General features: G+C 42.2%; 2 long non-coding RNA genes across 4 annotated transcripts; one reads left to right on the top strand and one right to left on the bottom strand.

The window, feature by feature from the left end:
- Window positions 1-2636: 2636 nt before the first annotated feature.
- Window positions 2637-11921, bottom strand: LOC136183021 (uncharacterized). Of its 3 annotated transcripts, none has more exons than XR_010668869.1 (3): window positions 10729-11921; window positions 5537-8282; window positions 2637-3734 (listed from the first exon to the last, which is right to left on the bottom strand). It is a non-coding gene; the product is annotated as an uncharacterized lncRNA (long non-coding RNA). The 3 variants fall into 3 exon arrangements; XR_010668868.1 differs by having other exon boundaries at window positions 10737-11921; XR_010668870.1 differs by having other exon boundaries at window positions 10950-11921.
- LOC136183022 (uncharacterized) lies at window positions 11493-15590 on the top strand. The gene is made up of 2 exons (XR_010668871.1): window positions 11493-11631; window positions 11949-15590. It is a non-coding gene; the product is annotated as an uncharacterized lncRNA (long non-coding RNA).
- The last annotated feature ends 10186 nt before the right edge of the window (window positions 15591-25776 follow it).

Here is a 25776-nt window from a genome sequence, read left to right as displayed (position 1 = left end):
AGCAGCCAGACACTGAGCTGTGGCTGCTAAATGTTAATGTGCTATTAAACACGCTGCAAATTACCCAGAAGCCCTCCGCCGGTGACACGCGCGAGGACGAGAGGCGGCAGATTTACAGCGCGAGCGCGGCTTACTGAACTTCATAAAACATATTATGTTTGAAAATGAACACAGAGAGAGTTCATCATCTCACACACACACACACACACACACACACACACACACACACACACACACACACACACACACACACACACACACACACACACACACACACACACACACACACACACACACACACACACACACACAGAGCACGACCCAACACACACAGAGACACACACACACAGAGCACGACCCAACACACACACAGACAGCACAACCCCCCCCACACACACACAGAACACGACCCGACACACACACACACACACAGAGAGAGACACACACACAGAGCACGACCCAACACACACACACACAGAGAGCACGACCCGAAACACACACACACACACACACAGAGCACGACCCGACACACACACACACACACACACACAGAGCACGACCCGACACACACACACACACACACAGAGAGACACACACACACACACACAGAGAGCACGACCCAACACACACACACACACACAGAGCACGACCCGACCCAACACACACACACACACACACACACACACACACACACACACACACACACACACACACACACACACACACACACACACACACACACACACACACACACACACACACACACACACACACACACACACACACACACACACACACACACACACACACACACACACGAGTAAAGTTGATTTTAGAGACGGACTCTCCTTCAGTGGTAACGACTTTTAAACACTCTTAACCTCGAGCGTCTGAAACACGCAGACTAAACTCCGGGCTGCGAGTCATTCAGAGAGTTTACAGAGACACGTCGACTTCTCGAGTGGAGCGGCTGCAGCTCAGATATCTGCAGGAAGAATCAGAAACGAGCAGAAACAAACAACCACTGAGAACTCAAAAATGAGTTTAAAATGTTACAAATTAAACGTCCTGGTTAATGTTGCAGCTGACTGAAGTGAAGATTAGTTAATGACTTTAAGTTACCATTAAACAACGATATAATCAAGGCGGCGCGCTTAAAGTCGATAATTTGAATCATCAGTAGAAACAAACTCGACCGCCTGCAGAGCGAGCGAGCTTTAAACAAAAACGCGTAAAGTCTCAACTTTAAGGATTCAGAACATTTCATGCAAACTCTCCAACGTTTTGATGGCAAGATTTCCTTTGACATATTTATAGAAAGAGTAAAATATTTATTAAAACGTAAGTATAAATAAAGAGTCTCAGTACGACCGTTAGCCTGTTGGAAACGTCCCGCCTCTGGGCTCCTGGGGTAACCAATTCGATTTTAAAGGGGGCCCATTCCACCAAAGAGGAGGAAGAAGAGGAAGAAGAGGAAGAAGAGGAGGAAATGTTGCATATGCCAGAGCAGTGTTTCTTAGCTTTAGGACCGAAAACTCCCTCATGAAAATTGTGACCCAAATTTCAGATACTTTCCAACCAATCAGATTTATTGAGAAATTGTACAGTTTGGATCTCAGACATTACAGAAAAAATAAATGGAACATGTTTAAAAAACACTGAATAGGCGTGAGTTTTTTTTCCTCCAGGCACAGCGACCCACTAAAAACAGCTCTGCGACCCACATTTTGGTCCCGACCCACCAGTTGAACCACTGTGCTCGAAGAGCTTCTAAAATAACTTTTGTGGGTGTTACGCTCTGATGAATGTCTGTTTGCTGCTTCATGCTTACATCGATAAATTAAGTTCTTTAGTTTCTCTTTTTGATGTAGAAAGAACTCTCTTTACTTCCTGAAGCTCCGTTCAGATGAAGACGTTTCAACACGAATGTTTCCAAAACAAAACAAAACAAATGAAGACATCTGAAGCACCTCGCTGCAAACAAAGAGGACGCTCAGACTTCTTCATGAGAAAACCTCAAAGTCTTCATCTTCACATTAAGTATTCAAACAACATGTGTTTCATATTCATGTCAGAGAATGTGAAGAAGAATGATTCAGATCGACCTCTAACTCGCTACATGACACAATATGGCGGCCGTGGGGGGGGGGGGGGGGGGGGGGGTTAGTGGTCCGTCAGCGGTCTGCGGGGAGTCGATGCTGGTGTGATTCAGACAGTTTCAGGTTCCTGTGATTTGAAGACGTTCAGCCCAACAACTTGAAACTACCTACATCACACACAGCTCAGGCTGGAGGAACGAGCTGCGAGGGGGGGGACAAAGACATAGAAATATGAATAAAACAATGATCTGTCATGGAGGCCGCTATGACAAGACACAGCCCATTAAAACTCTAAAACAAAGTATTTCTGTCTTCTCTTCTCGACCTTTATGTGGAAGGCGTGTGTGAATGTTTTACATGTTTGTAGAAATAAACGCGACCATAAATGTCTCAAACGACACATTCCTCCTCCAGATTTGATTCTGTCTCAGATTTTCCAGGGTCTCAATGTTTCATCACCTCTGATCGGTTTTTACTTTTTCTGCTTTTCAGAGTTTTTAAAAAAGTGAGCCGACAGTTTTAATTTTTTTTTTTTTTTCTCTTTATTATCATCATTATTTTTGGCTTTGTTTTTTATGTATTAAATAGTACTATCATTCCCTGTACAGTTACTACCTTACATATGGACTTTGTATTGGCAGCATGGGGGGGAGAGAAGAAAAAAAGAAAAGAGAAAAGAATAGGAAATGCTTGTTGTCAAATGTTTTTATGTCCCATGTTTTTTTTTGTATTTTCTTCTTTTTGTCTTTCTTAAATAAATAAAAAATGCATCAAAAGTGAGCGACTGTTTTTTTTATATCAGTCGGGAGTCACCTCAAAGATTAGGAATGTAAATCCACCTTAATTGAATTACAGTTTAAAAGTCACACATGTATAATAACTCAGTTCAGGTTTTTTATGTGACAGATGCGGAGCCGGACGCACTGCCGTCCTCTGGTTCTAATCAAACGATGTGAGTGTGTGTGTGTGTGTGTGACTGGATCCAGCAGCAGGAGGTCACAGAGACGCACTAAATCAGCAGTAACAAGTGAAATCCCTTCAGCACCGGCTCTCTGCTCGCCTTAATGAAGCTCCCACTGTGTGAGCCTGATGAGAAAAGAAGTTTGGAAAAAGTCTCCGGAGCTTCCCGTGCATCTGAAACAGAAAGACGTGTGTGAGGATGCAGAGACGACCTGAGGGCAGCCGGTGTGTTAGAGAGAGAGAGAGAGAGTGTTTTATGAAGCGTGTCAGGGGACGGTTTCATAGACGATCATCTCTGAGAAATAAAAAGACTGAATGAGAATCTATTTAGTGTCCAGACGCTGCAGGAGAACACACATCGCTCAAAAAGACGGAAAAGTAGAACAAGTGTTTCAACTTCCTGCAGAAAGTGTTGCAGCGTCCGAGTGAGAAGTGTCTCTGAAGGACGATCAGCTGTCTGAAGCTCGGCTCGTATTTAGAGACGATTAAACTGAAACCCTTCTAACTTCAAATCGAGTAACAACACAGTAAAAACAATGAACGTCCACTTTGCTCTCTCTGCTCTGAATCTGCTGCTCGTCGTACGTCGGCCATGTTGGTTTTCTCTTTCATCCGTGTGGCTCCAAGTTCTCCCCGTCGCTCACGTCGCCTTCACCAAACACTTTGGCTCAACGTCTGTTTGTCATGCGGTGATGCAAAATAAAGATAATGGATGAGAAAGAAAGGATGCTGAACGAGCAGAAAGTGCAGATATATTTGGGTTCATATGTTGGGAGTAAAAGTGAAGCAGAAAAATAAAAACATAAATAAAACACTGAAAGAGGATTCACAGGTCTGCCTCGGAGACAGAGTTGATGATTGAAGGAGAAAGAGACAGACAGGAAGGAGGACAAAGAGAGCAGGAGGTGCAGAGCATCCTTTGGTGTCTTTTGTTGACCGCTAAGAGGCGATAAGGGGCAATAAGGCGGTTGTAAAACCACGCCATGCAGTCATATACACGGCTGCTACAAATGCCTCCTCCACTTCCTCCAGCCGCCAATAAACGAGTTGGTCAATTACCCCCGTGGTAAAAAAGTGAAGGTGGGAGAGAGAGAGACAGATGGGGAGAGGAGGGAGACAGAGACGAGGCAGCATGGCGCTGAAGAACTGTTCCTCTCAACATGGCGCCTGAAGTCCTGCAGCCCGGGAACCGATGCAGCTCTCCCTCCGCTCTGTTTTTACGACTCTTCCCTCCACCTTTCCTTTCTTCCTCTGTTTCCTCTCCTTGTGTATTTGCTCTATTTTCTCTCCACAGTCGTCGCTCTCTTTTCTCCTCTCCTCTCTTTCCTCCTCTCCTCTCCTCACAGACCAACAGCAGCTGGCTGCAGCAGCAGAGGAAGTTCAGCCATGTGTTCCTGATCAAAGCTGCAGAAGAGAAGCCCTGTGGGTCGCTTCTCATGCAACACACCCGCTCACAGAGTGTGTGTGTGTGTGTGTGTGTGTGTGTGTGTTCAGCCTGAGATAAGACAGGGGGGGGGGGGGGCTCAGGCTGAGGAACAGGGACTGTCCTGGACCGTCATTTTCAGATTCCCGACCTGCAGCACGGCTCAATAACCCGACTGTCACTATCACGCCCTCCAGCATCTCATCAAAGCTTTAAGTACTGCACAGCTCATTCATTACACCTTTTGTACATTTTGTGTTTTTTATTTTTTTACATTTATAAATTCTATTTTAAATATTGTAATATCTTCTTCTTCTGTATAATTTAAGTTGTTGATAGTTCTGCTTTATTTCCTTGTTAATTGTTTAGCACCAATACACCAAGTCAAATTCCTTGTATGTGTAAATAAACCCCGATTCTGATTCTGATTCTGAAGAGAGGAATCTGCTCATTGGGCGATCTCAGAACCGAGGGCACTTTTCAAAAACCGTCTTTTAAAACCTGCAGAGACACAACGACGAGGGTGCAGCGACCTCTAAATCTTTAACTCCTCTTCACTTGATTTATTCATTTCCTCATGTTTCTATATTCACTTTGTTCAACGGCTGAGTCAAAGCTGTCGGTTGCTTTGCTGTTTTTTTTTTTTTTGCTGTAAAGTAGCTTGGAATAAAACAAAGTTATTATAAAGAGGTACGGGGATATTAGTGCCCCTGACACCATCCTCTGCAGGATGTTGAAGATCTCGTGAAGTTTGAAAAAAAAACAAAATGAAAGCATCTTAACGTCCTGCACCATCTGCATCTCTCGTGTGTGCAGCTGAAATCGAACAGGAAGTAGAACTCATTAAAGTCAGAAATAGAAGTCACAGATCTCTCACAGGAAACACAACATCAGTAGAATCCAGCGACACGTTTCTCACAGACCAAACGACACCACGTCAGCGAGGTCACTTTCACATGAATCATAAACGAGTATTTAACACGGCGAGGAAAGAGCGTGCTCGTGTTCGACATCTTCATTAATAAACTCAGAGGAAATCCAAACACACGCTCACCATCAGAAACTTCTACGGGGGAAGAATCCTCAAAACATCTAATTAACTCCTTCAACGTTTCAGACGAGTCCGTTCAGCCGACGCCGCTGGAGGAGAGCTTCGCCTGAAACGTCTGCAGACATAAAAAACAAGAAGAGGACAATTTAAATATTTTAGAGTTCTGTCCTTGAATACTTTAGATCAGTGGTTCTCAACTTGTGGGTCGGGACCCAAAAGTGGGTCACAGAGTTGTTTTCAGCGGGTTGTGAACTTTTGACTGGAAACAAAAAAACACATTGGTTTTGTTCTGTCAAATGGTTCGTACCATCTGAGGGCCAAACTGGTCTGTTTCTCATTAGATGAATCTGATTGGTTTAAAAAATATCAGAAATTTGAGTAAAATTTTTCCTGAAGGAGTTGGTGGTGAGTCCTGAGGGGAGACAAGTTGAGAACCTCTGATTTAGATAATACAGGAAATATCTTAAAAACTACGTCTTCATCTCCGGGGTTTGATTTGTTGACTTTGTTTCCTGTTTTTATTTATTTCTCAGACGTTTTTTTCCGTTGTTGGAATTATTTAAAGAATGATTTTAACATCTGAGCGGTATGTAGAAGGAGAGAATTGTTTATTTCATTGAAGTAATTTTTTGGTCCTTTTGCCTTTAAGAGATGGGACAGCTGGAAAAAGAGAGACAGGAAGTGTTGGGAGGAGAGAGAGACGGGGGGGGGTGAGATATGCAGCAAAGAGGTCGAGGTCAGATTTGAACCCATGGTCACAGCGATGAGGACTACAGACTCCGTACATGAGGCTATCCACCGCCCCGTTGTTAGACTTCATGAAATAGCTAAATTGTGTTTTCCTCTTTATTTAAGTGGAAGTAAAGTCAAAGACTCTGAACTGTCTTATCTGTCTTTCTTTAAGCTGGCAGATTCATTTAATAAGAACTTTAATTTGTTTGTTCTCTCTCTTTACTTCCTCAGAAGAAGAGCGCTGACTTTGTTTAAAATGAGAGAAGAAGAACAGAGAGACTCCGCCTCCAGGACCAGACGGCGTGTCTCTTGAACGTCAGTGCTGAGCAGCTGAGCAGCGTCCATATCGTTTAGAATCATTTAACTTTGACTCTGTAACATCTGGCCATAACGGGATCTTTATGTTTCTATGCACAGAATATATCTTTACTTTATTAAAACTTTTAAAAACGTTTCTGTAGTGAGGGAATCTGGGAACTAATTGTGTTCATAAATGTGTCGTCGTGTTTTCTAACTGGAATCAACAAATAAAGCGATTTTTTAACGCACATGGATTCAGAATCCTGAAAAGCACGAGTTTGACCCTCACAAGCCACCATAGGCAGAGGTTAACATTTTCAACGTTTCACTAATAAGGTTCAGGTTGAGCAGCTCTCACGGTTTCTCCTCCAGGAGGGGAATTTAAATATTTTTATACATGTTGTAAGAAACCTTTGTGAACACATGAACACACATAAATATGTAAATATTCCCTGATCAGGTAAAGAGCTTAAAGTAAACTTCTGCAGCCTCGTGATGAAAAGGACTTCAGTAACAGAAATAAAAAGTTTAAGCACTAAATCTTTACAAATAAGCTTTAATGTTATTTTAGGTGGGTGGAGTTAAAGTCATACTTTAAAGGTGTAAACTTTAGAATCTGTGTTTTTAATCAGCTGACTCAGCAGGTGCATGTGTTTTTTTTTATTGTCACAGAGTTTATCTTATCTTAACTTTAAAAACTTCTTCAGAGAATAAGAGAAAAAAGTCCTGCAGATATAAAAACACTGAAGCATGATGTGGATTTAAAGAAGTTTCTGTTTAAAATAATCAGACAATTAAATATTTAAAGTAAATAAACATTCTTTGAGTTTGATGCGTTCATAAACTGTGGTACAGACACACAGGAATCAGGAGAATCATAATTAAAGTGATGAAAATAAAACAAAATGAGCAAATCTGTGACTTTTATAATCACATCATTTAAATTTGACAAAGAAACGAAAAGTCAGACTCACCATGAGATGAAGACAGAAGGACACGCTGCTGCATGCTAGAGGAGCAAGGTGAGGAAATGTCTCTGAGTAAGTGAAGTGTCCTTCAGAGTAAAAATATCCTCTCTTTCCTCTCCTCTGAAGTCTGCCGCTTTGTTGTGACGTCACTCCTCCCTTGCAGGTGATCGTCACACCTCCGTGTGAGTGCAAAGTTCAGTTTGATTTTACAACACGGGGATCACAATGTGGACAGAAACTAGGAAAACGTCACGGCGCGACTCGTGAAGGGTGCCGCGCGCGCCTGCAGGAGAAGCATGTGTGCCGTCATGAGGCCTGTGACACTTTGACGTCCCGTTAATAAAACAATATCAGACCTGAGGCCATACGTGCACGTGTTTGATGACGTCATAATTTATTTAATCTGGTCTTTGATCCACCGACCATCTCAGGTCAGCAGCACAGCAGTGTGTGTGTGTGTGTGTGTGTGTGTGTGTGTGTGTGTGTGTGTGTGTGTGTGTGTTAAAGTTCATCCTCTGTTTCCGGTCTGCATGAGCCCATCGGTTACCTTGGTGACGTCGCGTGGCTCCTTCCTCATCTTCATCCTCGAAACAGATTTCTTACCTGAAGGTCGCGGTGAGATCGGCGCTGTCGGGTCAGGTGCGTGACTCCGCAGCTCGGCGCCTCTTCCTGTCGGTCGAAGCCGACACGCAGAGCCCTTCAGCCGGGCAGTGAGCAGCCTGCAGCGCGGAGCTTCAGAGAGGGTTCACCTGGAGAGGACGGAGAGGAGAGCGCGCTCAGATTCTGGTTTCTATATCAGGCAAATTTATCTTTATAATAAAAAAAAAAGACATCAGAACGAAGGATGTGTTTTCCTCTTTAGCCAACAGACAAAGAATAAATAATTTGTATTTAATATGCCACGTGTAAAAGAGGTTATGAAAACATAAAAAACGTAAACAATCCCGCACACACACACATGAACACTACATTTTATGATGATTATTTGTTCAATATTAAGATAGAATATTTTTTTTTACACATTCAGTAAATTTGTTTCTCACTGTTTTTGTGTTTTCGTAAAACTGCACCAAAATGATTTTAACGAAATATATTTTATTTTAATTCTCGACTAACATATTACATTTATTTATTGTTTATTTTCAGAGGCAGCGCACAATTAAATGTAATATCACCAGAGTTAGCTAATAACTAATTTGCATGTGCTGTCCCTGGGATTAAAAAATGAAACGCACGAGCTCGTTCATATTTTTAAATCATATCCGGTATGGATTAACTGAAAGTTTCCTGTGGTGCCGAAGTGTAAAATTAAATTCTGAATACATTTATTTAAAATGTGTTTGAGTTGTTTTATAAAGAAACCTCCATCAGTCCATCTTGCATTCAATAAATAATAATATAAAATAATCCTGATGACGTTACAATATTTGGTTTACATATTTAAGAATTAACTTTAAATCGAAAAATGAAAAACGTGAAGCTGCAGAAATTGTTTCAAACAATAATTACTGACCGAAGCCACATCAGAGCTCGTTTTGTAATAATTATTATAATAAACTATCAACATGTAACTGCAGTTTACTATGACGTCAGATTTGACGGATCAGTGTCATCAGCATTTATAAAAATCATCAGTATGTTATGAAACATTTCAACACAAATCCAAAGGAACAGTCCACACAGATGCTGAGTGATGAGAACAGAGGAGTGATGCATGGACAGATTCAAAAAAAGAGTATCTACATTAAAGAGACAAAAACGTCGTAAAATATTTTAAAGTATTAACGGCCTCTCTGGACATCCTCTGAGCGCGAGGGCTGCAGGATCACGTGGGTTTATTTTTGACTTTAATAAAGAGGCAGCTCTTTTTGACAGAGGTCAGACTCTGCAGAGAGAAGCAGCTTCAGGCATCGTCTTTAAAATGATGACAGATCTCTGCAGTCAAACTCGTCTTTATATCCCCCCCTCCCCCCTCATATATATATATATATATAATATATCAAACATCTCTCCACGTTTCTGTGCATAATCTCTTTGCAGACAGAAACCTGCGGCTTCATATTTACAATTTACGAGGACTCTCTTCATCCCGCAGAGAAAACACGAATTCAACATGGCGGCTCGGCTCTGCTGGACGCAGCTCGGAGGTTTTAAAAACCAAAGAGTGCAGAAATAAAAAGATGACACACTCTGCTGTGAGGATTGTGTGACACTCAGTGAGATCGGGCCTGTGGAGGTTTGTACACATTGATACTTCAGGAGGGAAATTCTGCTTCATGACAAAAACACTCAAATATATCATGACGGGGTTTTTTTTTTTCAGAGCAGCTTCAAAATGAAAACATATAAAAGTTGTGTGCAGAATTTCCCTCTCCTCAGCCTCCTCATGGTTTATAAATATCCTGCGACCTTTACTATTTTTAAATCCGCCTTTTCCGTTTTTTTAATTGAAAACAGTCCTCAACTAAAATTTAATTTAACTCAAATAAATACAATTTAATTTATCAAGAACAGAAAACAAACTGTATTTTTCAGTCGGGAAATAAATTATATTGAGACGTTGTTACCTCGTTGGAAAGATTATTACTTAATAGTTTCTATCCTGAAGCTTCAACTAGATAAACACGTGTGTGTGTGTGTGTGTGTGTTAGGAGAAATATTACATTTTAAAAAGATTCGATTAAAAACTAATTCTCATCAGCAGATATAACGAGACAGAAGGTCGAGTGAGTCTCTCTCTCTCTGTGTGTGTGTGTGTGTGTGTGTGTGTGTGTGTGTGTGTGTGTGTGTGTGTGTGTGTGTGTGTGTGTGTGTGTGAGGCCTGTAGCTGCTCTTGATCTCTTTTATTGATTTATTTCTCCTATAATAAAACGCTTTTTCTGTAAGCGTCGTGTTATTCCCTGACTTCATCATTCTTTATGTTTACCTCTAAACCTCTACATGCAGGCCTGTAAGTTCCTCGCGGATAAATAAAGGTTTTGATTTGAATACTTTCCCTTCAGTGTGTTGTGCATGAAGCGGAGAGAAAGACAGGAGGGATTGTAAAGTTCAGCATCCTGTCCGGCTGCTGGACTCACGGCAGGAAGAGAGCAATTCAACTGGAGCAATAAATTCATTTCAGAGAGAGAAGAAGAGAAACTAAATGACTCCGCCATAAAACCAAATCAAGAGAGACAGGGGGAGGACGACACGCACTGAGTCACCTTCTCTCTCCCCTTCAGACTGTCTGCTGCTTCTTCTTCGGCTGCATCGTGTCCACCTCCATGTGTTGCTCCTCCCCTTTCCTTCTTCATTATTTGTCTCTCCATCACGTCCATCTTTTTCTCTTTCTAACTTTAGCTTCCATCCTCTTCCGGTGATCTTTCCTTCCTTCAATTCTCTCCTCTTTGCACATCCTGTCCTTCTCTCTTTCATACCTGTTATTCTGCAGTCCCGGTGTAACGGTCCGCTCTCCCCGGATCAGACCGTCCTCCTCTTCCTCCTCCTCCTCCTCGCGCTGCTGCAACTCGGAGTGTTTCTGAGCAGAACAGAATGACATCTTTCTTTCCTCCATCCTGTTTTTCCTCCTCTCGTCTGTCTCCTTGCAGTAGCAGCAGCGGCTCTCCTCTTCCTCCTCCTCCGCCTCGACTCCCTTCAGTTTCTGGTCCTCCCGATCCAGGAGGAGAATGGAGCTCCGGTGATGGCGCGAGGGGATCCACCGGTTGCACAGAGATGACACCTGCGCTGCATGTCGATCACCTCCACCTGCATGGATCCAGATCCTCCCTCCTGCTGGACTCACGAAGGGTTAAAGGACAGAACGACACATCGGTGGTGCTGAAGCCTGCACGTGCACGGCTGGACCCAGATACCGGTTCGGTGCCTGAGTGACGTAGATAAAGGAGGAGGAGGGGAGAAGGGGGGGGTCTCTGAGCAGTCAACACGTGCGTGACGCTCATCCTGCTCGGTGTTTTGGACTCGCGGAGCTCCATCCGGTACCGATGTCTGCCTTCCTGTCTCGTGCACACCTGGCTGGGCTGACGTCGAGGTGACACTTGGGGGTGTAGCTCGTGCTGTTGCTCCTCGCTCACGTTATTTTTGAAGGTTACCGGAGCGGCGGTGAGAACGTGCAGTCTTTGGGGAGTTAACGGAGATGCGTGCGCACTGTGGAGTGTACGAGTGTGTGTTTGTGCTGTGACATTACATGAGTTAGGAAGAGGGGAGTGGGGGGGGGGGGCATATTTTGTGTTGATGGGGGTAGAGACAGACTTTGATTGTCAACGCTTCCTGTTACGCGGCCAATGGCAGTCTGAGGTTCACGGACAAGCCACGCCCTCGAGCTCTGACTCCTTCAGTCCGCCATTCTTTTCTTTTTTTTTTATTTACAATGGGCGAACTCGTCTCCCCTTACAGCTCACTCTGTCCATATTTCACAGCCTCTTCAAATGAGAAGCACGCCGCGCTCCGGAGCCTGCAGGCGGGCAGGAGGCCGAGGAGGAGCCGCTGGGAGTCCGAACCTGCATCCAATTAAGAAGTGGAGAGCTGCAGCCTGCTGAGGAATGCCCCCTCAGACCAGAACCCGACGTCCCCCTAACGACGCGGAGTCTCTGTGAAGTCGTTTTCTGCAGACTGAGAGGGTAAAACATGATGTCACTTTGGGGGGAAATCAAGTCTTCAAAGACTCCAAAGAAGCAGCACGAGCTCAGACTTAATGTCAGAGAAACACGATGAAATCATTTTAATAGAATCAAACTAAACGAGCGTGAAGAATTGTTCTCCGAGACTACAGGAAATAAATACAGCTTCCAATTAACTCTTTATGTCCACCCGCAGATGAGAACATTCACTTGCACAAGAAATTAAAAAACTTAAAGTATAAACCCTGCATGTAAGGTACACTCTTTTCTTAAAAGCTAAATTATATTTCTGTCTTTATATTTAAAGCTCTTTGTCAAAGGAACCTCCAAGAATTCCACAATTAACCGGTCTGACTAACTTCTTAAAAACACACAACGGATGTTTGAGATGCTGCAGGAGCACGCGCTGTGAAACCTGACAGACATGTTGGACTGGTTTAAACTTTTCAATATCAAATCAAACTTTAAACTTATCTTCAGTTTTATTTGTTAAAATCGACATCGCGAGCTCAGCGTCAGGAAGTGCACTATTCATAAAATAAGATAACCCTTTATTGATGCCCTGAGGGGAAATTCAAGTGTTGCAGGAATAAAAGAGAAGAAGAAGCATGAGTACAAATAAAATAAGAATAGAGATGAATAAAATAAAGATACAAATAAAGGTAGAATGTTTTAAGAGATATAAGAGATAAAATATACACCAATTAAGACCCAAACTATTCACTGAACTATACAGGACATTGAAACGTAATAAGTGACCAGTTATGAGATAAAGTGACAAAAATAAGCAACGTGTGTGTGTGTGCGCGCGCGCAGTATTATTAATATCCTGTTAGTTATATTTTAATCCGTATAGAAGGAGGACTGTGAGGACAGATTATAAACCGTCTTCTTCACTAAACCAAAATAGAAGTCAGAATGTATTTCATTGTGCAGAAACATTTATATTTAAAAATAAAAATCTAAATTTGTGTTTGTGGACTAAAAACCAAAAGAGGAATCAAAGATGAGTCATAATTGAATAAATCTGTGAAAAATGAAACAAAGCTGCAGGAAGACTCACTGCAGCACAAAGTGAAGGTTACACATCGAACAGGAAGTTAAGCTTTAATTAAATAATCTAAAGTCAGATCTTTAATAAATGTCATAAATACACGCAGCTCTGGATCTAACTAAAGACTCCACAGGAGGAGTAAAATAATAAAATCAGACAACATGCTCCAACCAGAAACAGACTGACTGCAACATGGACGCTGCCGTACACACGTTCTGCCACCAGGGGGCGCTGTTTCTCTATCAAACATCCTGAGTGACTGAGCAGCTGCAGCATTTACAAACATGAGCAGCAGAGGTGACAAGTTTTAAATCTGCTTTTTGAAACATTCTTCTACTTTTAAATGCACAAATAAAAGATGTCTTAAAGCTAGCTGTATCTTAAAACAGAAAAAAGGAACATTTAAAAGTTTGAAGTGACCTAGAGGAGGAGTGAGTCCTCGTCCCTGAAACACCTGAACTCTGACGTTTAGGTGTAGAGCGTCAAGGAGAAAAGGAATCAAATGTTTCCTTCATCTGATCTTTACTGTCCGCCATGTTTCTGCACAAAGTGTCGACTCTGCTCGTGCAGCACGTGTGTGAACAAGCAGAACTACGGTGGCCTGGAAGTGCAAACCAAAATTACAAAGCATAAAATACTTTCACAAAGCTGGAGACATTTTGACAGTTTAAAAAACAAATTAACAAGATGTGAAACACTCAGGAACGCAGAGACAATTTTACCCATCCCCAAGCACATTTACAATCCACAGAATCTCACCGGAAAGGGAATTTACCAAATGCCGGAAGTGACCGGGAAATGATTGAGCGAGACGTCAATTCATTTGTTTTGATGGAAAGGCGGCGTGTTAACGGTCTCAAGTGGGTTCAACAAAACAGACCACACATCATTCACTCATCATAAACTCAGAATAAAACATTTCAGTCTTTACTTCCAAACAAACTAATCGACAGCTCAATCAATTGTTTCTCACTTTGTAGTTTTGGTTTGCACTTCCAGGCCACCGTAGTTTTGTGTTTTAACTGAAGCTGCACATCTACAAAATGTCACAGTCGCTGAGAAGTTAAATCCATCTGATATGATCTCTAGTATTTCCCACTGTGAGTTGTTTACAGTCTAATGTGATCCTCCCTCTTAATATTTCATCAATCATGTTTATAGAAATGTTTCTTAATCATTAACACGATCATTACATTGCTAACTGATCACGACTACACCAGCCCGGGATCTGACTATTTCCTGATTTCCTGGAAGAAGCCGATGCCAAAAAAATATCCCACACGTCCTCCGAGGAGTGAAATGACTTGAATCTGCACGTGACGCTCAGATGGTCTTGAGATAATAAAATGAGCTGCAGAGATCTGCAGCGTTTAGACGAGCACACGTGGAGTCCAGATGAGCCTCTAATACTTTTCTCATGTCACTTAGTGGATAATGAGACTAATCTGTGTGTAAACGACCGCTCATTCAAACCACACCGAGGCGTTCTCTGGGTGACAAATAGACTCGAGTACGTGTGAGGTGTTAAAACACAAAACACTCGACTGATACGAGAGGTCGAGTTCATGACCTGGAGGGAAAGCAAGTATTTTAAGGAACCATATGAACGATTCCCTCCAGGTGATTATTAAAACAACAAAAGTTTAAAAACTGTTAAAAATATGACATTTAGGTTTTGACTGAGTTCATTCTTTTGTCTCTCACTTTGAGTGTTTGGCTGATGTTGAAGTTCCCAAAGAGAGTGAGAGAGAAAGAGGGGCCCGGTTTACAGGACCCTACTGTAAAACTGTGTGTGTGTGTGTGTGGGGATAACAAGCTTTGGAGAGTGGAGACATCTGCTCTCGAAAATGACATTACAGTGATTTCTTTCTCTCTTTGTCTCCAACACACACACACACACACACACACACCGCCCATAATTATAAACAGAAGAAGACTTGCCCACACACACACACACACACACACGGGAACACAACCCATCTACACCCCAAGCTCGTATAACCGGTTACCACGACAACGGGGCCTCCAGAGTTGCCGTAAAGTTTTACAACACAGAAAGAGACCCGAAACTCCCACTATGACTCTGTGTGTGTGTGGAGCAGAAACAGAATCCGTGTCAGCACCGACTGTAATCTCTGCGTCTCTCCCTCTCAGAAGTTGTTTTCCATAAAAACGAGTCCCCGGGGAGTCGAGTCGCTGAGCGCATTAGTAGGATTGAAACGTGTTTATGGAGCCACATTTGCATTTCTCACACACACACACACACACACACACACACACACACACACACACACACACACACACACACACACACACACACACACACACACACACACACACACACACACACACACACACACACACACACACACACACACACACACACACACACACACACACACACACACACACACACAGCCCTGTGTGACCTTCTGCATGTCTAAAGGTCGAGGAGGTCATTTTGGATATAATGTAGCGTCAGTGATCGGATCGATACAGTGACCTGCTCCGTCTGCACACTGACACACACACAGACACACTGCAGAGCTCAGGTTACAGGGAACATGGTTCAGGCCCTGAGGAAGTCCTGTTCTGTCGTTCACTCATAAAATAACACCACAGTCATTCTCTGCGTGACATGGTTTGTTTATTTTTTCATTTCGACCGGCACCTGAGGACGCGGGTTGGCTGTGACGATAGTGTTGTAGTCAAGACCAAGACAAACCCAGGACCAGAATGCTCCGAGACAAGACCAAGACCATAAATATCTCTGAAAAATCATCATCATGTGTGCAGGGGGCGTGTCACTAATTTAGACCTTAACACCGAGAAAGCTGCAGCCATAACCGAGGGAGTAAAAAAATCAAACTGCCAATTGAAGTTATTTGTTCTTTTAAAAAGAGGTGTTTTCCTTTTAATCATTGACCACACGTAACAAAACCTCTGGACAAAACGAGCGCAGCACAGCGTGCAGCACAGGAATCCTTTAATCTCCATTTTCTTGTTTTCTCGATCGAGGGAAGATAAAATCATAACGGGGAATTGAAACTGGTTTTAGTTTCCTGGTCCTATCTCGAGCTCGTGCTGTGAAGCTGCATTCTTACGTCTCTCAGAGCCAGATGTGTTTGTGAACATGTGGCCTGAAACTCTCTCTGATAAATGTGAGCAGCAGAAGAAGAAATGTGGACCAGTTCAGTCAGAGGTTTACAGCTGCTCATGATGCCGCTGATGGTCACTGTTATTCTTATTTATGGTAATCTAAAGACCTTTGACTGAGAATCATCTAAAACTCTCACTGATGTTTGTTCAACCTGCAGAAAAAATATCATTTTTATAATCAGAGGAAGTCATGTGACCAGAGGCAGAGCACAGGAGCTGACAGGAAGTGACCATCACATTTAACAATTACAATCTGTGCACTTTTACCTGTGTATGTTTTATGTTATTGTCTGTACTTTATTAAGAACATGTGACTCTCCCTGCAAACACATTTACCTAGAGGTTCAATTAAAATCACCTGAACCTGGTTTTTCATTCTGATATTCTAGACCTTAAATATTTTAGTTTAGCTCAGATTGTCTCACAATGTGTCATCTGTAATTATCTGTCTGGGATGAAACACTCCTGTAGTAACCACATGTAGCCAGGAGGTGGCAGTGTTGCACAAAGAAAGAAAATGGTTTTATCATTTTATAAATACTTAAATATAAAAATAATGACATCACGAGTATGTAACCCTGATGAAGATCTCTTAGAGTCATCACTTCATTTGAAGTATTTTTGCATTTTCTTTCGCTGTCTGTCTATTTAAAGGGACATTTTTGATCAATGTTTAATATCATCTGGTCGTCATGACGACGACATCAGCAGCTGTATTTAAAGTCACCTTTAATTGAAATCTCCTGATTGATGCGTTTCACGTGGAGTCGTTTCCGAGCTGAAATTCATCCAGTCGTTTACGTTTAAAGGCGACGGCTCTTTGTCTGATCTCTTCACCATCAAAACCCTCTAACTCCCAGAATGCACCGGGGCTCCGGCCTGCAGTCCTTTTTTACGGTTGTGTATTTCACCGGCTCTTTTATTGGCGCCAACAGACAATTAAAGTCTGCTGAACACACGCTCGCTGCCCGTCAGCAGGCCGCCGCTCCATAAAACGCGGCTTTCTGTGAAAAACGAGTGGCCGAGCCGTCACGCAGGCGAGGACGAGAGGCAGATAGAAAACCCTCAGTGATCAGGGTTTTATTCTGGGCTCTATAAAGTCAGGGACCCTGCAGCACCCCACCCCAAACCGCTCTCATATGACCTTGAGAATGAGTCAAAGGGCGGCCTGGTGTCTGCTCTCTGCTGGTCTCGCCTGCATCACACCAGAGCCCAGACTAAAAACTGTACCGACTCTGAGGTCAACCATCGGTTTGAAAACTGCCATTTTAGAGCCTCAAGTTTGGCGTTTCGGTTGCCATCTTTGTTTCTCTGGAGCCTGAAGAGACAAGAGGTTAGCGCTGAAGAGCTAACGCTAAGTCATCAAAGCTAAACAGATTTGACTCAAAACGTTCTTTCTCTTTGCAAAAGAAGCGTTCCTCTCTTAACTCCTGACTCTGATGCTCCAGCTGCCAAGAATAAATGAAAGTATGACAAACATTCAACGAGCTAACAGTTCAAGTTTCGTTCTCACAGACTCAGATTAGCTGCTAATTGTTGCTAACATGTAAACAAAATAAAGTTCTAATGTGACTGGTTGTAAAAAGTGGAGCTCAGACTTGTTGGACGGTCTGTTAGTCCAATAAAGCTCACAGAGAGACAGATTATTAGTCTGATATTTACATGAACAAATCTCCAAAAAGCTCCAACAGCACAAACACAGCCCAGAGGTTAAAGGTCAGGGACTGAATGAGCTGAGGGGACACCTAGCAGACAGCTAGCAGCTACCACCTGTCACCTGTCACTAAAAGAGGCCACACCCCTTAATTCTACATCCCTTTAAACCTTAATATAATGTAAACAGGTGAGTTGTATACACCGATATGGGGTTTGGGTTACACTCTCTCAACAACTTTTGTATAGAGACATTTCTTTTGTGCACGGTGTGTAATGAATGTAAACGGTGTAGCTGTAGTGGATCAGCTGATGCTGCTCTGGGTTTAAAATCCTCCTCTGTCACTTTAAATTGGTTTTACTGGTTTAACTGTTTTTCAATCCACTTCCTCTTGATTTACTATTTTAACTATTCATAAACTCCTTCTCATCATTGCATTTCTTCTCATATTCCTACCTCTATATTTTAATTCTCAAATGTCTCATGTAGCAACACATTTAACCTCACTGTGCAGAAGAAAGAAATCATTTTAATCATGTGCGCTTTAGTTTTCTCTCCTGACTGGTCTAAAATAAAACATGAACACTGTTTCCCTGATGTCAGGATGTAAACATGAGGTTCTAATGATCAGAGATGTTTGTGAATGTAGCTGAAAGTTATTCTGCAGGTTATAATAAAGACACAGCGTTGATGTTTATGAACAGTTCACCACCGAGCACAGAATCAACCACAGAAACAGTAATCTAACACGAACATGTGACAAATGTTTGAGGACTAAAGCAGAGAGAGTTTAAATAACCTGCCCTGATGAAGGCCTGTTTAGGAATCTGTAGTGCCTCAGACTTCTTCAACAGCTTCTGCGGAACATCAGATGAAATAATTATTTACAAAAGTTATGAAAAAACGTTTTTCCAACACCCATGCAGCAGCCTTTTAAGTTTAAATATAGTTCTCACATCACAGAATGATTTATGTGCAAAGGAGAGGCCGCATCATGGACTCACTGCGGGAATCCCACGCAAAAAACACGGAAACACGCACACCAAACATTTCTGAACTCTCCCGGAGTCACAGAGAAGAAACAAACTTTAACTCTCTCCTCCTTTCTGCAAAGGATTCAGTACAAACGAGTTCGGTACACTCAGCACATCACGCAAACATTTACTTAAACTTCCTCTCCGCTTACCTGTTCAGGTGTGTTCCACTTCCGCTCCGCATTCTCCCGCCATGTTTGGATTGAGCAAACCGAGCCGTATCATTTCCACCTGTTATATAGGTGAGTCTCGCGCGCTTTTATGGTCACGTGGTCTGCAGAATGACGTCTCTGGTTTGTTGTATTAAAATTGACCGGAAATAAGGAGTTAAAGTTTAAAATAGAAGTTAGAGAAAGTTCGAATAATCCAGGTGTGATTTGTTTTCAGGTTTGAGAAGCTTTGAAGGATTTATTTAAGGATAAAATCGTGTTTTGTTTTTTTAACTTGATCGTAACGCCCAGTGGGAGGGGCTACAGGTTTAAAAAGGTGTTGCGTGTCCGGCGCGAGGCGTCAGTTAAAGCTCGCGCACAGAGAAGGTAAGGTGTCACCTGTGATGTTTGTCCTGTTTGAGAAACTCTCACGTTGTTTTCGCCTTCTGTGTTAAATAATTCGAAATGTTCCAAATGTGTTAATAAAAACATACGAAATATAAAAATCTCCATTTATTGGGTAAAAGTTCTGCAAGCATCCTGTCCTCCATAATCATCTATATTTACAGTCCTAACTCCACATACTGACAACATGACACATTCAACTCTCTGATGGATCTCTTCTTGTTAAAATCACACTTAAGGTATGGAAACTTTAAGACCCTGATCATAGCCAACTGTGTCCTGAAGTCTGGAGTATCTTGCAGTGTGGTCACCTTCTCTATTTTTTTCAAATGAATCCTCCATGCCAACATGGACACAGCTTAGTCTGGTGTAAATGCGATTAATTTAGCAGGGAAGCGATCATAAAGTTTTCAATAAATTATCATGATCGTGAAAAGTTTCAGAACAGTGGATCGATAAAGTTTCTCCTTCATAATAAACTTCTGAACCAGAGGAGGAGAAGCCTCTAAATCCTTGTTTCATCAAACAGAGTCACACTCACATTGCCTTCATGAGTGGAGAGACCCCGTCCTGTCTCCTGTGGGCGCAGTTCACTATAACGACCACTAGATGGAGAAAGAGAGCTAAACACTAGACCAGTTAATCCTGAGCGCCTTCTTCTTCTTGGCTGCATTGAATTTAAAATCATATCAGTATGACTCATATGACCTCCCATCATGTTTTACAGTGCAGCCTGCAGTTTGATCTGGTTTTTAATTCATTATAAATGATTTTTTAACACTGACAAGTCTGAATCTTACGTCTGCAGACTGAAGCTCTTCTCCAAACTCAGAGGAGACACTTCCTCCACCTGACAAAGAGTCTTATTTAAATTTATTTCTGTTTAAATTGGATCCAGAAATTATGCATCAGCCTTCATAAATAAAAAGCCGTTAAAATAATAACATCCAAAACTACGGAGGCCATGAAGTCCTAAAAAGTACCAAAATTAAATTGTGCACACAAAATAATTTACGTTTATTAAATCGTCTCTTAATTTTTTTTTTAAAGTCATCATAATTGTTTAATATGTATTTTACCCACAATGCACTTCACCACTCTTTATTTAAATGAACACACTTTAGCGAGCTGTGTCTGTTTCCACCTCTGGCTCGGTGAAGAATCTTCTGTTTTTCACTCGAGCTGTGGATTTCTGCACGCCGTTATTCCTGATGTTGTCTTTGTGGATCTGTTGTGTACGGAAGCCCTGAAGTCCCAAAAAGTCACACACAAAACACACACGCTGCCCACAAGTTAATTCATTTATATTTAATTTATTTACTTATTGCAGTGCAACAAACATCCCATAATATTATCTGAAAACACTAAAACTCTGTAACTTATAAACCCCGCCCCTTTGTTAATATCATTATTATCTTGTTCCTGCTTATCTCAAGCTCATTAATGTTGGGACTTCAGGGCCTCTTCACTACGGAGGCCCTGAAGTCCCAAAAATGATCAAAATAAATTATTTTGTGCACAACATGTTTTTTTGTTTTAGACTCAGACTTCAGCGGCTCCGTCTGATCGTCCTTTCAGAATCTGTAGAAAACAGTTTTAATGAACATTTATTTAGTCAAAATAAAATATAATTTCATATCTGATCTGATGTTGATCTGTTTATTTAATTTTATTTAAAATAAATTAAGTCGACAGGAGAAGATAAAATAAATCCTCCGTTTATGTAAATCTTCATCATTACTCGACTTCTCTGTTCTGTGTGTCGGAGCAGACCGACCTGGAGACCTTCCACACGTCTCTCTTTACTTTAAATACAGGTCATGAATTCAACATTTAAATGTTAGAGTTCAGAGTCACATGTGAAACTCGTTAATTTAAATAACTTTAGTGTCGCTCAGTTTTTTACAGGAGTTCTGATCTCGGCCGTTTCTTTAACCCTTCGAGCGTTGATTGAGCTTCATTTAGAAACTTAAGATCTTAACAAAGACGACCATCACTAACAGATACTGCATCACCTCCTCCTTTAAATCCAGTGGCCTTTAGTGACCTTTAGTGACCTTCTCTTATTGTGTTCATGCTGCACCATGACTCATTTCTTCACCTTTAAGAACATGTATGTCCCATTTCCTGACGCATTCAGTAAAAGATTTTCTTGTCCTCATCATTTCCCTTTTTCTCTCTTTCTTTCCACGAAGCCGCCCCATGTGGCCACCTTCACGGACCACATCAGTCAGGTACGTGACCTGAACTTCAAGTCTTTTGTAGTTTGATTTTCATCCCCAGGTTACGGCCGCAACTGAGTGACACGCCCCCTAAACACAAGGTGATGATTTAAATAATATTTATGGTCCTGGTCTTGACCCGGTGTCGGAGCACTCTGGTCTCGGGTATGTCTTGGTCTTGGTTAATGTGGACTTGACTTTCTAAGGGTTAATCGTTCTCTGGTGTGATGCATCAGTTGGTAATATTTCTGTTAATTCTTGCACAAAGATGTGAAAGCTGTTTGTTTAAATTCACCTTTTCAAACTTTCACTCGTGCACAAAATATTCCTGCAGCTGCAACTCGTTTCCACAAACAGACGTGAACTTGACCTTTAACTGATTCCGTACACTTTGTACATCCATTCTTCCACTCTGACCTCACCGGGGTTACAGCGTTCACTCATTTACAGGAAACAGAAGAAAACATAAAATCACCTCTCGACTCGTTTCTCTGCTAACTGCTTTTATGTTGTTTTTGAAAAACTCAAACAGACAGAAACACAACGTCAGCCCGATTAACACACATAGAAATAAAAGACACACACACACACACACACACACACACACACACACACACACACACACACACACACACACACACACACACACACAGGTGTTAATGAACCACCCAGGTGGAAGTCTCCTCTTCCTTTAACAGTTTTACGAGAGAAACAACATGGCGGTCAGAGCAGGAAGTGACTCCTCTGAGGTCAGCTGACTGCACAAACATCTGCTTCTTATCACCATGCCAACACAGTGTGTGTGTGTTTGTGCATGTGTGTGCGTGTGCGTGTGCGTGTGTGTCTGTCTGTCTGTCTGTCTGTCTGTCTGTCTGTCTTTGTGTGTGTGTATCTTTGTGTGTGTGGGGTCATCACCGTCTGTTGGACTTGAACTTGAGACTCTGTGGATGTGACCCGTCATGCAGCTGTATCATTTAATAATAATTTATTTGTTAGAGACATGTGATGCTCGTATCGGGGAGTTTAGAGGACGCTGATTTAAAACAGTCTAAGAGCTTCAGTTTGAGTTCAAGATAAAAACTGATAAAAGAGTAAACTGAGGACAGAGAGATCCCTCTCTCTCTCTCTGAAGCAGTTTGAGTCTGATTTAAATGTTTCAATTCAAACTTCTTGTTAAAATGAGACTGAAAAGAAGCAGTGAGTGAGCGGATCGCAAGATTCTCTTTGGGACGCTTCAGAAAGCTTTAAGGACTTGGTGCCAAAGCCAGTTGTCCTGAGTGAGAGAGTTTCTCTCTCTCTGTCCTCATATTCCTCCAGTTTTTATTCTCGTACATCGATGATTCTTTTCTGCTGTTTTGTAAACGTTGATCTCGGCGAGACGAACACAAATGTTTGCGTGCAGCTGTTCTCCATCACAGTTTTTACGTCTTAGCTTCTGTGCTAACGGCTAAATAAACTCAAAGACGGTGATTAAGTCGTGCTAACAAGCGGTGTGGTTAACTTAATGAAGTCCAACATTAAATGAGGGAGAAAATCAGACAAACGAGCTACACACACACACACACACACACACACACACAGACACACACACACACACAGATTTATAAGGTTTCTGTTTGCGTCTGTGACTGACTGTTGGTTGGCGTTCCATTCAGTCTGAGAGTAACCACGGCTCTGTTTCTGTCCGTTAAAATAATAACATGAAACATTCACACAAACTGACCAAATGTTCTGATAACATTTGCATAAATGCATTTTAGTCCTAAAAGGTTGTAGTAACTTTAGAGGATGTTTTCCTTCACTGACAGTCTAACATCGAGTCTCACCCTCTGTGGGGAGGAATCTGTGCGTCCACTGCCCGCTCGACCTTGACTCTTTGTGTTTGTGAAGTCAAAGGTGTCTTTATTTGCTCTACGTACCGGACACACAGAAATAAATAAAAAAATAAGTTCTAAAAATTGTAAAAATGTATTTATTTAAATATAAAATACAGATAAAATAATAAAGTGTATTTACAAAAGACTTATCAAAACCAGCGTCACAAAGTGTTTACACAATATAAAAAACAATAAAATCTTTTAAAAGCATAAAAATAAAACAACAAATTAATCAAACAACAAAACAGAATAAAATAGAAACAACTCAAAGACTGACTGAAGTTCACAGAAGAACAAACATCAGGGATAAAACAAAGATAACAAGAAGACACTGATGCAGCTCGTCTGAGATCCTCAGGCAGGCCGTCCCTCAGACGAGCAGCCCGGCTGTGGGCTCACACAGGTTCTGTGTTTCAGCATGTCTGCATCATTCCTCCTTTAAACATCAGCTGTGATGACAAACACAGACAGACGACACGTTTCTCTAAATCAGAATAATGGACCTTTCTTGTTCCCGTAGTTTTAGACGCAGGAGGAGAGTCTGCCTAGCACTGAATTTATTACACCACGGCATGATGTCATATCCACCCGCCAATCACAAGCCACACACACACACACACACACACACACACACACACACACAGACACAGACACAGACACACAGACACAGACACACAGACACACAGACACAGACACAGACACACACACACACACACACACACACACACACACACACACACACACACACACAGCCGGACGGGCCTCCAACAAAGCCTGGGTGCTGTGTTTACAGGTATTTCCTTTTCTTCTGGAGTTGTAAAAGACATAACACACACACACACAAAGGCATGCACACAGACACACAAAGGCATGCACACACACACACACACACACACACACACACACACACACACACACACACACACAAAAACATGCACACACACACACACACACACACACTCCTGACTGCATCTATCTGTGTCTTTTTGAAAGTTTAGTTTAGCAAGACGTCCGTTTGTAGTCCAATAACGACTCTGGACTCATTTTTTTCTCAGACTGGCGGACTCTTTGTGTTTTATGTTTTCACACAGATCAGACTGAAAATAAAATGTGTGTGTGACGTGTGAACATCCCGTGTGTATATCTCATCGTTTACGTTGTTGTGTGCGGATCACTCCTGGACTCATTGGAAGGTGTTTGTGTTAAACCAGGATCATTTAGCCTTAGTGTCCAGCTCCCCGCCCTTTTGGCCCCCCCAGGCCATTCCAGGCCATTCCAGACCAGACAGAGGCCAGACCACTAACAGTTTACAAGCTGTCTGTCTGTCTCAAGTTCAACTGCAAAGAGTCCAACAGGGAAACAAAAAGACGCTCCACAGTGCAGACACAGAGGGGGGGGGGGAAGGTGGTAAAAACGGCAGGGAAAGAGTCTCTGTGTGTGTGTGTGTGTGTGTGTGTGTGTGTGTGTGTGTGTGTGTGTGTGTGTGTGTGTGTGTGTGTGTGTGTGTGTGTGTGTGTGTGTGTGTGTGTGTGTGTGTGTGTGTGTGTGTGTGTGTTTCAGTGTGTTTCAGGAAGGGGGTCTGTTGGACATGAACTTGAGACAGAAAAACGAGCCTCAGTCCTACATTCCTGGTCTGAAGCATAAAGTATTCTCTGGGGAGGTCAGTGTGTGTGTGTGTGTGTGCGTGTGTGTGTGTGTGTGAGAGAGAGAAGGGGCGTGTCTTCTCTTCCTCTCCTCATGTCTTGTAAACCTCAGTCAAAAAGAACATAATAGAAAGTAGAAATGAAAGAAATGCCGCTCATTTCTCGTTCTTTAATTATTTTTTGTGGTGTCAGGTCAGTGTGAGGGAAGCCACGCCCCCTAAAGCCCTGAGTATACTCACTTTTTACTACACGTACACGGTGCACAACATGACGCTAAGTGACAGAGACAGAGACAGACTCTAGTGGACACTGGAGGAACTGCAGCTGTAAAGTTGGACATTTTAACATGGGGCTCTATGGGGACTGACTCACTGCAGGAGACAGACTCTAGTGGACACTGGAGGAACTGCAGCTGTAAAGTTAGTAAGTA

The sequence above is a fragment of the Labrus bergylta genome, chromosome 16, assembly GCF_963930695.1.
Source record: "Labrus bergylta chromosome 16, fLabBer1.1, whole genome shotgun sequence".
Taxonomy (NCBI): Eukaryota; Metazoa; Chordata; class Actinopteri; order Labriformes; family Labridae; genus Labrus; species Labrus bergylta.
This window is presented reverse-complemented; position numbering and strand designations above follow the sequence as displayed.